This window comes from Mus caroli, unplaced genomic scaffold (assembly GCF_978045245.1).
Source record: "Mus caroli unplaced genomic scaffold, Mus_caroli_1 scaffold_3, whole genome shotgun sequence".
In the NCBI taxonomy this organism is placed as follows: domain Eukaryota; kingdom Metazoa; phylum Chordata; class Mammalia; order Rodentia; family Muridae; genus Mus; species Mus caroli.
In genome coordinates this window covers 96369565-96383480 of record NW_028227258.1, presented here as the reverse complement: position 1 = coordinate 96383480, position 13916 = coordinate 96369565, and the positions used below count along the sequence as shown (strand labels likewise).

At 42.7% G+C, this 13916-nt stretch overlaps 1 protein-coding gene and 1 pseudogene across 4 annotated transcripts in view; both read right to left on the bottom strand.

Moving 5' to 3' along the window:
- Positions 1–13916, bottom strand: part of Veph1 (ventricular zone expressed PH domain containing 1) — a 255558-nt gene that overhangs the window by 92618 nt on the left and 149024 nt on the right. The window lies entirely within an intron of this gene.
- Positions 2221–3270, bottom strand: LOC110290969 (triosephosphate isomerase-like; annotated as a pseudogene).

Here is a 13916-nt window from a genome sequence, read left to right as displayed (position 1 = left end):
ACTGCCTTCCCAAAACATAGCTATTAGCTGCAGAAATTATGTTTAAAACATGCATTTGTAAGGTACACTTTAGATCTCACCTCTGTCCCCAGTGATTCAGGGCATCTGATAATGACAAATGTATTTAGCCCAACTTCAAAAGCACCAGAATTTCTTACGCATTTATTTCTTTCTATTTATTTTTGTGAAAGGGTCTCACTACGAAGCCCTGGCTGGAACTCCCTGTACAGAGCAGACTAGCATGGAAATCAAAGAGATCTACCCGACTCCGGCCTGAGTGCCAGGCAAGGCATGCACCACCATGCCTGGCTATTCCAAAGTCTTCATAGTCCCAGCCATGCTCTACGGATTACTTCCAAAGCCTCCTCTGAGACTCAAGGAAAGCTTAGCTATGATCACACATGAAATAACAACAATGAACAAGTGATGTACTTCTAAGATAATGGTACAGAGAAAACGTCCCATCTTAAAAGAAGGCATAAAAGTATAGCCAGGAAAGATGAAGGCAAGCAAGACTGACCCCTAACACGGCAGACCTTCAACCCCATGGCTCCAGACAAGGAGCACAGGATGCATTACATGAGCCCAAGTGGCTTCACCATCTCTATAACCTGTAATCTGGCGTTCACAGCCCATATGGCCTTCCTTCCACGTTGATTCCACTTGGCCTGCAACTTTCTCTGGTACATATCTCACACCCCTGGAACCTTTTTTTCCCTTGGGACTTCAATTTAGGCTTTACCCTCATCATTCTTACATAGCTCTTGTAGGAAATCCAATCCTACTATGTGTTATCTGCTCTCTCAGGTTTTTCTTTAAAACTTTGGTGGAAGCATGCACAACCTTGTAATGTCTACATTCTTCATGTTTACAAAGTCATCACTATGGGTATGACACATGCCAAATTCTGCTACCAGCTCAAGCAGGATGGACACTCTTGGATCAAAGTTCTGTTGGCTTCTGAGTGTTCAGGTACCTGGGGCAGAACCTGGAGAAACACTTACCTAGGCCACCCTAGGAGAGCAGTGCATCCGGAGGCACTCTGTGTTAAAAGAGACTTTCAAATCTGTTTCCACTGGTGCCTGCAGTGGGTAAGGCATCTTACCAATTCCTAAAACTTTCCCGAAGATACGTTTGCAACTGCACAGTTATAATTTGTGTGACTTCTGTTCAGTTGCATTGAGTTTTTGACTTATAACCTCTCAGCTTGTGGCTATAGGCCATTTCCTTTTCTAAACAAATGTATTTGAAAATATCCTCTTACTCATCGTTTTCACTGTAAATTAGCCTAACAGCAACCAGCAATAATCATGCTTCAACCTGAATGCTATGTCTTTCCTCTACCCAGTTAATTAGTCTACTATTGTAGAATTCAGAATTTCTCAAGATTATCAGGTTGGTCAAACTCCCAATAGAGTCTTGCTCTTGTCTGAAGCGTCATGAAGACCGTATTTACTGTCCACATCTCTTCTGACAGTCTTCTAAACTTGTACCAGAGTCACCCATTAAATTTTGCCGAAAGCCATTCTAGAACTTATCTAGCCTGTGTCTCCAACCTTTTCCAGTGTTCTCTTTCAAACCCATTTCAAAGGTCTATGAACTTTGGGATCAGTTTTCAATATGTTTCTTTTTTATTGTTGTATTTATGATACTTGACAGAAACAACTTAAGGGGAGAAAGACGTATTTCCACCCTCAGAGTCAGAGGCATCCAGTGCCTCAGAGTGGAGACAAGGGAGTAATGCTGCTCAGTTCACAGAAGAATCACAGGGCTCTTTATTGGTGTCATGGCAAGCAGAGAGTGAATACAGTGTTAGAGGTGTTTATGGGCTAAATTTGATTGTCAGCTCAAGGGGATTTGAATCACGATGAAAACAAACGTCCGACATATATGCAAGGATTATATCTGTCATATCTGGATTATGATTTTTTTTAGGCCCAGGTGTTTATTTCCCTTACATGTAGGATGGTTCACAAACACAAAACAAGGGTTTCAGTGTTGTTGGGGGAGGGCACTATCACAGGCCTCTCAGAGTAAGAGGATCTTGGCCTTCTTGTATACTGAATTTCAGACCCAGAGACTCCGAATTTCTGCATCAGATAACAAGTAGGGATTGGGAGTGAAGCTAGAGCCAAGGCCATCTAAGTGACAGGCCAAAGTGACATGAAGCTCACTGTGCTCTAACCATGAGTTTCCATCTCAAACCAATGGGAGGTGATTTCACTTGTTAGGGCCAAAGGGACAGTCAGTTCTACTTCTTTTATTCCTCCAGGAAGCCACCTTGGTGACATATTTGATTCTACCCATTATAAGTGGTAAAGGGATCGGCCTGGTCCCAACCATTCTGGGGAGGTGTAAAAGGCTCAGGAAGGTACAGTGTGGGTTAGGTCACAAGAGGGGGCAGATGATGTCATCAGAAGCATGTGGCTGGTGGGAGCAGTTACTAAACTTCTGGGCAACCTAGTCCATGCTATGCAGGCAGGTAGAGGGATGGGCAGTGCTCGTTGTTTGGCATTGATGATGTCCACAAATTCAGGCTTGAGAGATGCACCACCCACGAGGAAGCCACCCACATCAGGCTGGCTTGCCAGCCCTTTGCAAGTTGCTCCAGTCACAGATCCTCCATAAATGATCCGGGTGCACTGAGCCACCCCATCAGAAACATTGGATTTCAGCCATCCCTGGAGCTTCTCGTGTACTTCCTGGGTCTGTTGAGGGGTTGCAGTCTTGCCAGTCCCAATGGCCCATACAGGTTCATAGGCCAGGGCCACCTTGCTCTAAGCCTTCATATTATCTATGATGACCTTGGTTTGCTTGAAAGCAACCTTCTCAGTGATACCAGCTTCCCTTTCTTCTAGCTTCCCCCCCACCCCATGCAGGCGATCACTTCGAGTGTTAGGGCATGGTTCATTTTCTGCCTAATCAGTCGTCTGATTCTTCAAAGACAAGTCTTTCCGAGTACCCCAGCACGACCCAGGTGGCTCCTAAGTCTTTCATCATGCCAGAGCTGATTTCCCTAGTGAAGGCCTCATTGGTCACTTTGTAGCAGTTCTGTGCAGCCACAGCAATTTTGGGATCCAGCTTCTGCCTGACAAAGTTGATGTGGGCAGTTGGCGGTGCACAAACCACCTTGGTGTCTGCCGTCAAGATGGCTGCCTTCAAGGTGCAGATGAGTTCTCCCAGGCACTTCTTCCTCCCGTTCGTCTTCCAGTTGCCCCCCAAGAAGAACTTCCTGGAAGGCACCATTGCACTAAGCTCAAGTCTCTGAAGGTCAGTACCCTATCTGGATTATGTTAACTGAGGAGGGGACCTACCCTAAATGTGGACAGTTCCCTTCCATAGGCTGGGTCCTAGACTGAACCAGGAATGAGGAAGTGAGATAAGCACCAACGTCCATCTCCCTGCTTCATGATTGTGAATGCAGCGTGACCAGCTGCTTTAAGTTCCTGCTGCACGAGGGACAGACAGTACTGGCAAAGTGTGACCCCAGGTGCACCCCTTCTTTCTTAAGTTGCTTTTGCTAAGTCTTTTGTCACAGCCATGAGAAAAATAGCTAATGATTCTTCCCTTGGCAACTCAGTTCCATCCACTAAGCCCCATCTCCTGAAGATTCCGAAAGCCTCTGAAACAGCGCTACGGTGCATGAAACCAGCATTCAAAGTACGAGCCTGAACCCGTGGCAGACAACTCAGCTTCAAACCACAGTGAATCTCATGACAGCGGTATAGCTGGAAAGATTCTCTCCCTTTCTCTAAGCTGTGTCTTAACTCTGTCAATTCTTTTTTCCACATACAGAAGCTATTTAATTCACACAGTACTATTTTTAGGTGGCTGCTATTATTTCCTGGGGTATTTTTATCTTTTTTTCAGGAAGCTTTTATCTATGCCTATACATCTTTTTAACATTTTTATAACTATGGGTATTTTGCCTGCATTTATGTATGTGTGCATGCGGGTGCCTGATGCCTACAGATGTCAAAAAGGTTGTTGGAGTCCTTTGGAACTGGAGTTACAAGTGGTTGTGAGAAACTATATAGGTTGTGAGAATCAAACTTTGGTTCTCTGGAAGGGCAGTCAATGCTCTTAAATTTTAAGCCATGCATTCAGCACCATGTGTGTATATCTTGAAATGTTTTCCTCCAGAATTACAGTTTCAAGGTTTCACAATAAGGTTTTGGATCTATTTTGTATTTTTTTTTCATATGGAAATCCATCATTTAGTTTCCATCTTAGTTTGGATAACACCTTCAAGAAAAGCATTGTCCTGAGCACATGGCATCTACTGCCACTCTTGATGTAGAAGGGTTAACAAGGCCACTACATAAGTTATTCTAGATCCATGTGGTTGCTGGGAATTGAACTCAGGACCTCTGGAAAAGCAGTTGGGGCTTTTAACCACCGACTCATCTCTCCATCCCCCTGTAAGTTATTCTATTGTATAGTGTATGTGTGTGTGTGTGTGTGTGCATGCGTGCGCACAGTTATGGAATTTCTGAACCACATGGTAATTTTACATTGAGGAGGACTCATATATTTGCAAATAATTATTTCCTTATTCATGTAATGTCCATCCTACTGCGAAGGAGATGTGTTTGAACAGAGGATCCTGCTGTGACTTTCCTGGTTTTCAGATTATACAGATGGAGAACAGTCTTAGGCAAATAGCTCTCAAAGCAGGATCTTTTCTGATGAGGTAATTTAACCACTGATCCTCACAAAAAAGGGTTGTGGCAACATTATCATTTTTAGACTGATTTCAGGAACATGGTTAATAACCTCCCTAAACACAATAAATTAAACTATAAGTATGAAATTTATTTCCAGTTGAACTTGTTACTGAATGACTGCACTACACTTGTTTTTAATATCTACTAGAGAAAAGCACACACTCATCTTTCAAGCCTAGTCGCACTTACCACTGTGAAGAACCTGACATTGTCCTTATCCAATCATGAAACCCTTCAGGGCAGAGCATTTGGAAGAATGCAACATTTCCCCACCATAACCTCCTGATGTTTGCCAAATACAAGTTAGCTCTCCAACCAAAAGGATGCAAGAGAAAAGTCAACATCAAACACAATCAGAGATAAATTTAGGATATTTTCATAGGAGCTCTCAGAGTTTGTAGACATGAAAATATTTCTGGAATTTATATGAACTTTAAATCAAATACATGCCTCCCTCTCCCCATAATGCTAATATAGTTGATTTCTGGCAATGATACAGAGTCATGCTGTGGTTACTCCGAGTCAGTGGGAGGCCATATGTTATAAATAAACATTTGGCTCTACAAAGCATAGATTTATCAAAAGTTGTGCAGAGGCAAATGAGACCAGCAAGTTGGGATCCCTTGCAGGCACTGGCCTTCATTGTGACTCCTGCAGGCACTGAATCACGTGCTATCAATTACTTTACAATTCTGCATACTACATAACAGCAACCAGATTTGAGGAAGAGAACATTTTAGGAAATTTTATGATTAAATTCCACTAAAATGAGCTTATTGACATTTCTCCACTCTCTGAAGAGTGTACAGGACAAGCGTACGATAGTCTGGATAGGACTCATTTGCTTCCCCTGTCTCCAGCTGGACATTCTTAATTAAGACCTTGTATCCCAGTGGCATCTGGGCCACAAAGTGCATATCAAACTCTGAGGCTCTTGTTAGAGCTTGCCCTTTTAGTTCTAATGAACCTGGCTTTCCTAAGATAGCCACCACTTCTGTGTTGACTGTCTAGGTATGTGGCTGTCAGGAGAAAATTAGGAGGCATCTTGTTCAAGTCAAAGCTGCTAACTACGGTTCACTGAGTAGAAAGGAACTAACCCGGTGCAGCTAATTCTGGAGACACACTGTGAATTCGGATGCCAGATTTGGAACTGCTGTCTCAAAACAAAAGGTTGTTGAATATGCAGCCCATATTGGACTATCTTGGACCTACTGGCCTTCACTTCTCTCTTTCATTCTCTCTTCTCTTCCTTTACTCCCTCTATATCTATTCTGGGTAACTTCCAAATGAAGTTAGGTCAGGTGACTGCTTAAGTATTTCGTCATCTTGAAGACTAGAACATTGAAAACTATCTCAGGTGATAGCGTAGGCTACATCCCAGCCTCCATGCAAGGAACTTCCTATGCTGCATGCCTTAGTTCTAAGACTCTGGAGCAGAGGCAGATGAGTCTCTGAGTTCAAAGTCAACCTGTTTACAGAGCAAAAGACTTCCCAGCTTTCAGAGGTCACAGCAGCAAAAATACTGCTGAAACCAGACCGATTCCAGTAACCACGGGTCTACGTTGTATGCTTAGAATGGAATGGCAGTGGATGGCCTTGTTGGTCATCAGTGGGAGGAGAGGCCATTGGTCCTGTGAAGGCTTGATGCCAATACCCCAGTGTAGGGGGATGCCAGGACCAGGAAGTGGGAGTAGGTGGATTGGTGAGCAGAGGGAGGGGGAAGGGGATAGGGGGTTTTCAGAGGTGAAACCAGGAAAGGGGATAACATTTGAAATGTAAATAAAGAAAGTATCTAATAATAAAAAAGAATGGAATGGCAGTAAAGAAGGGAGAAAAACCTCATAGTCTTAATTGCTTTTCTTTTTAAAAATAAATCTTAGTTTAATTAGAATACACAGTCTTAGGTTTCATTATGGAATTTTCAAATAAAATTTGATTTTGTTGATTCTCTTTCCCTATTATCCCTGCCAGCTCCCTGAGTCCCGTGTACCCTTCTACACCCTATAGCTTCCTTTTCCTTACCATCAGGCCTCACGTGTCCTGTTACTTCCACAGTGGTCTCCTTTCTGGCATCACAGCCTAGACTGCATGTACCTTTACTTTCGCACACATGTAAACATGATCTAGGACCCTCATATGAGACAGGATGTGTGATTTTTGACTTTCTGAGCCTGAGTTATCTCACAATATCATTCTTTCCAATTCCACCCATTTTCCTGCATATTTCATGATTTCATTTTTTTAAAAGATTTATTATATATGAATGTGAGTACACTGTCTTTCAGACACACCAGAAGAGGGCATCAGACCCATTACAGATGGTTGTGAGCCATCAGGTGATTGCTGGGAATTGAACTCAGGACCTCTGGAAGAACTGTCAGTACTCTTAACTGCTGAGCCATCTCTGCAGCCCATGATTTCGTTTTTATAACTAAATAATATTCAATTATGTACACAAATATGCCACATTTTCATTACCCATTCATCTACTGATGGAAACCTGGACTAGCTCCACTTCCTCTGTGGGTTCCTTGTGAGTAGAGCGGCAATGAATATGGATATGCAGGGATCTCTGGTTTGATATAAAGTCCTTTGAGTAGAAACCCAGGAGTGATAGAGCCGGGTCACCTGGTAGTTCTATTTTAAAGTCAATGTAAACTAATTTTATTTCTGTTTTAAAATTTCACTTGTTTGCTTGAATCACAGCGCCTTTATTCTGAGTGAGGCGGTCAAAGATCTTCCTGCAGATCTCACATGGCAAATGCCCATGTTTTTTTTTTTTTTTTTTAATTAAACTATTTTATTTATTTACATTCCAAATGTTGCCCCTTCCTGGTACCCCCTCTCAGAGGTCTTCATCCCATCCCCCACTCCTTTGTCTTTCACTCCCCCCACTTCACTCCTACAAGCATCCCCTTTCCCTGGGGCATCAAGTCACTACAGGATTAGGCACATCCTGATATTATACCCCTCTGACTTGATGAGTTCACATTCCCCAATTTAAATATCATGTAATGTAAATGCAAAGATTAACAGCTGAGACTGGCTGTGCATGTTGATAAAGAGGGTCCAGGGTGTGCTGCTACCTTCACGATCTCCACTGATGTAAAATCCCTCTGGCTGGAGCCTGAGCTGCCATTATGAACAGTAACATCTGTGGATGAGTAATGGCACAAGTATCCCATTCAGGAGTGGCACAGTTTCTTTTATTTTCTGGCTTCTCTAGTCTATTTGGGGAACAAGGGCTGCTGGGTTTGATTTGATTTGATGTCCCGTCAGAACCGAAATCAGAGGCCTGGAGAGATGGTTCAGTCAGTTATAAAGGCATGTGTTGCTCATCTTAGCGGGTCCGTGTTCAGCTCCCTGTACCAATTGTCTGTAACTTTGGGTCCAGGGTCGTCTGATGCCTCTGGGTTCCACAGACACCTGCACTTTGTACACACACACACACACACACACACACCCTGACAATTCAGTCAGCAGTGCCCTCATCCAGTCACCTTACTAATGTTATTATAACAAGTGTTTAGAAGCTGCTTTGTTATATGATAGTGACTCATTGGAGCCCACAGTACAAAAGTGTGACATCTCTGCCTTCATTCTATACCTATAATCTTTAGTATCTCAATGCCACCATTTTACAGTGTCCTTTTTTCTTTTTTTCTAAGGCTCTCCCTATGGAATCCAGACCTGAAGCTTCATTGGATGGTAGAGATAACAGGTCAGATTAGTAGACATCTTTACTAGAAGAGACTAACACTGTTCTGCACACCCCAAATACACATAGGGTTTCCCAAACAATGATGAGCCACCAGAATGGTCACCTTCCAAGTGAGGGTGACTCTGTATGATATCAAGGCTGCATCCTGGAGTGGCAGTGTCATCTGATAGGGACCAGAGTGCTGCTCCCTTTGAGCAATGAGGACTGCTTACAACCACACAGGGAACCAAAAACTCAATCAGACAATGCCAAAGCCTCATTTATGTACCGTCTAAGGCCCTTATCTTTCTATTTAAAGCTCACACCAGTGTCCTGAATGTGGACTGAGTCACTGGACCCCTTCATCTGTACTTCCCAATGGAGCCACATTGCTCTAATCGTCTTCACTTTCTACCATTACTCCATTCTTTAGTTAGCATATTGGGATGGTGGCTGTGTCTAACCTGTTGGGAGCCTGGGCGTTTGCTATAAACTTCTATGAAAACTGTTCCCCACGATGTCAGTGAGCTGATCTCTGAGACCCAGCTGTGGATTTGTCAGTGTTTGTGGGCAGTCAAATACTGGGATATGTTGTCTCATTGGCATTCTCAAAGGAGTACAGGCACCATGTGAAGAACAACGGGAATGTACATGTGAGAAAGAACCTCAAATACAAGGAACAAAAGAGACCCAGGAGAAAATCAAAGAGACGGCGAACACTGAAGATTTTTTGCAAGGAAAGAAGTCAAACCAAGGGAAGACAACAAGTGTGCCTTGGTGGTCGTAAGAACCTGGAAGTCTGAATGTTTTCCTCTGAGCCTGAATGGAACCAGTGTCTGCTTTGAGGTAAAAGAGGGAACAGTATAAAAAGTATAGTCTCTACAGAACAACCAGCCAGCTTTGCACACTTCCTTTTCTCTCATCTCTTCTGTAAATTTGCTGCTGGGAAAAGGAGACCGGAGATCCAGGCTCAGTGAAGTGTGTCAGTGAAGTTCAGTTAGTGAAGACCTCAGTTACCCTTGAAGTTCACCTCTGTCCCTACCAAGCACACTGCTCTCTAACATAGCCCACCAGGCATCATAGTGACCAGCGAGAGCCCCTCCATCCACTCAATCCTCCTGTGGACTGAGAACCAGGCACGCAAGACAGCATCCTAGAAACCTCCTTTCTGTTTCTCCTGCTCCTCCTCACTTGAAAGACTCTCATCAGTGATACTGAATCAATGCAAATATGTATTTTCCTGGGGCATTGGAGGGAATAGAAAAGAGATATGCTCAGAGCAATTAAAGGCAGTACAAATGTGGTAAATTAAACTGCTGGTTATTGTTGGCATTCTTTCCAACTAAGTCATGAATACCAAAATATTTAGTTAGTGTCAGACATGCCCCCCTCCCCCCAATTCAATTACATACCCAAAGCTTTGTGGATGAGCTAAATGTGGCATCCCAGACTGCCTGCACGAGGTCAGGTCCCAGCTTCTCCCAGCAGCTGCCTGCCCCTCCAGTGATCACCAGAAGGCTGCAACAAAACTCTTTGAAACCCTTTTCCTGAACCACAGGTGGACTCGCCCAGAGCACGCTCTAAGTTAGTGAGCACTCTAGCACACACTTTCTAAATATCCCTTGTGTGAATGAATGGGAGGGGATGAAGACAGGGGGACGGGTTTGGGAGAAGTTGGAGAGGGGAGGGGAATGTGTATAATCAAAATACATTGTATCTGTGTAGGAAATTCCCAAAGAAAAATTAAAACTTAAAAAATTAAAAAAGCCCGGAAGAAATAAGTAAAATTTCTAACCCTGGTGGTAAGAATAAAGTAATTTTTAAGCCTTTTCTATGATTTTCAAAAATTTGCAGTGAACATTATATTTTTATAGTAGTAAAAATATATTTAGTAGAATTTTTTTATCCCAGGAAATAGATGAGAATTGGGCTACCATACATTATTATCTCCGTGGCCTTGATGTCTCCGAGTTGAGTGGTCAGTTAAATTTATTTAATGCGTAAAATGATTTCAAGGAGTACTAGCATTAGAAATGGAAAAGACGCAGACTAACTCTGTATTGGGGTTACAGAGATTGCTCAGCAGCTAAGATCACTGACTCTTCTTCCCAAAGGACTCAGGTGTGGTTTCCGGTACCCACACAGTGACTCACAACTCTTTTCTAATACCCTCTCCTGGTCTCCAGGAACACCATGCACACATGTGGTATACAGACATACATGCAGGGAAAACACATACTCAAAAATAAAAAAAAATGAGAAAGATTATATATAAAACTTGTGTAGGAAAACTGTCAGTTGCATGTAAATTAGCAGCTCGCACTTTAAAGAATCAGCTAATAAAGTCTGTATGAGTGTCGTGGGGAGACGACTTTCTGTGTTTGCACCTCACTCTCTTTCTTATTGTAGAAGAGGGTGCTGGGATGCAGGGGTGAGGCCTCAGCAGAGAGAGGCCTCTGGATCTAGCATGGATACGGAGCCTGTGTTCCCACACACTTAACTGCCCCACCCTGTGTTTCTCCTCCCCTTTTATGAATAACTGATGGAGTTCATTTATTAAACCCGGTACCGAGAAACACCATCAGCTGTCTGGAAGCATCAGCCCCTATGTCTGGAGGAGACAAAGGTGGCACCGCAAACAGAGGCTACTTCAGTTTCTGCTGAAGTGGAAGTGGTGGGGTGGACTGGAAGCGGGCCGTGAAGGTTTCTGTGATGTTTGAACTTGTTTATTGTATTTAATGCCTTTCATGTTATTGCAGGTATCCCAAGGCAGCCTCACTTACAATGAATGAGCAGTCACTTCCCCCTGTGCAGACTCTGTCAGTGACCAGCTGAGTCTCTTGTCAAGTTCTTATTATTCTACTTTGTCTTGAATGGAAGGAAAGGACTGTGATCAAAACTAAAAAAATTCCCTTTGCTTCAGAAGTCAGCACGGTTACATCCTGATATGTGTCAGGCCGCTTCTTAACACTAGCAAAGCTCATTTCTTGGTAAGATTTCTGCTCTGGGGGACACCCCATGGAGATCAGAGGCGCTTCCCAAGCCGTGTCTTGATGCATAAAGTGAAAATGAATTTGAAACACATGGATTGCATGCTTTAAAAATACGCTTGAGTTCAAAAGTTAACAAAAGTAATACTTGGTTGGAAACGTTTGGGAATTTCTTAAGCCTCAGATGTTTGAGAACTCGGGTTCTGACCTGAAATCAGATGGTTCCTCTGCTATCAGAGCGTCATCCTTTATGTTAAATGTATTTACAGATAATGCTTTAATTAGCGATGGTGCAAACATGCTATTCTTGTTCTTATTTTGTTTGTAAACTTCCTTATATCTTAGTATTTAAATTCTCAAACAGTTTTATTCATAGAATTTCTAAATGACTTTAAGGAAGTAGGATTGTTTCTGTTGCACACATGTTTAAAATACACAGCTGACCAGGGAATTTAAAGGCAAACATGACAAAATAGTCAACACATATTTGATACTTGAACTATTGAGATTAGACAACATCAATACTGCATGAATGTGAAGAATTTCAGTCTTGAGTTTTTTTTTTTTAACAGTAGACTCAATTATTTATACAGATTTGAAGGCTTTGCTAAAAAAGAGAACAAATGAAAACTCCCTTGGTATGATGGTATTTATGAGTTGGTATAATTATCAAATGAAATTTCATAAGTAAGCTTTGACAGGGATGTCCTGGCTATGCCTAATTGTCAACTTGACACTGCCTAGAGTTCTTTGAGAGGAGAAGCTGTAACTAAGGTACTCCTAGATTAGACTGACACGTGGGTATGTATGACTGTGATGTATCACTAATTGATGCAGAGGGCCCAGCCCACTGTGTGTGCCACGACTCCTTAGGCAGGTGGTTCTAGACTAACATAGCTAGCTAAGCACAAGCTAATTTGTGAGCCAGAGAGTCAGTTAGCAGGTATCATCTTCCATGTTTTCTGCTGTACTCTATTTGTTATTTTTTCAGAATAACAAGCAGTCTTGCCTTCAGATCCCTGCCTTGAATTCCTGTCTTGACTTCCCTCGATGATGAACTGTGATCTGGAAGTTCAAAATAAAAATAAACCATTTTTTTTGGCACATCCTAGAGATGCCCCCTCATCCTTGTTCTCCTCCCATCCCTCCTCCCTACCCAGTTCACTCCCTCCATCACCTCTGACCACTGTTTTATTTCCCCTTCCGAGTGAGACTTAAGCATCCTCTCTTGATATTTAGCTTCTTTAGGTCTGTGGATTGTATATAGCATGGCTATCCTGTACTTTATGGTTAATATCCACATATAGGTGCATCTATCACGCATGTCCTTTTGGGTCTGGGTTGCCTCATTCAGAATATTTTCTATTTCCATCCATTTGCCTGCTGGGGGAGTTTCCAGGGAGACTATGGGGATGACTCTAGCTGAGACTCCTAGCAGTGAGGGATGTGGAGCTTGAAGTAGCCACCTCCTGTAGCCAGGCAGGATTCCCATGGAGTGATAAGCACATGAATCCACTCACAAAGCCTTAGACCCAAAATTTGTTCTGCCTACAAGAAGATAGAGTCAAAATTGGAGAAGAGACTGAAGGAATGGCCAATCAAGACTGCCTCAACTTGAGATCTATCTGATGGGCCAGAACTAATCCCTGACACTATTAATGATACTCTGTTATGTTTACAGATAGGAGCCTAGCATAATTATCCTCTGAGAGGCTCCACCCAGCAACTGACTGAAACAGATGCAGAGACCCATAGGCAAACATTAGATGGAGCTTGGGAAGTCTTATGGAAGAGTTGGGAGAAGAATTGAGTAATTAGTGGTCAATTCATAATTTATCAATTGTAAAACTTTTCAGATATAAATGTCTTAAGAATATCTCTACTAATGGATTATTAATTAATTATTATTATTGGATTATTAATGCATTTATTTTTCACATCATCTGTCTCTTTTAAACTTGGTTTTTGTAGATTTGGTACAACCGAGGAAGGTAAAAGAATCTATCGGAATGGGAACAGTAAATACAGACATGATGCACTAAATGTTAATTAGGGTTTGTTGCATGTAGTTTTAAATGCAAGCTACAACCTTGTCCAGGAGTTGCAGCGCCCTGGTCCCTCCCGGCTTCCTTTTGTCCCACCTGGCTTAACTCCAGGACCTATCAGCCCCAACCCAGCTTCCTTTTCTCTGGCTTGACTCTGAGATCATCTGCTATTAGCCTCAACATGGCCTCTCTCTCTCTCTCTCTCTCTCCCAACTTTTGCTCCCAAAGAGGTCACATTATGAGCCCACTCCAAGACCCTAGAATCTGAGACTACAGGACACACAGACAGCTTTATTATTTTAGAACTTGCCAGCTAGGTACAATTGCTGGGCACAGATACCTCCTGCCTGGATATGTGTGCATTTATCAACTTACTATCTCTGACTTTCCCTCTGCCCTAAACTTAGTGGCTTGCATCAGCTAGCCCACTGCCAACATTCTTGGCCATCCACCT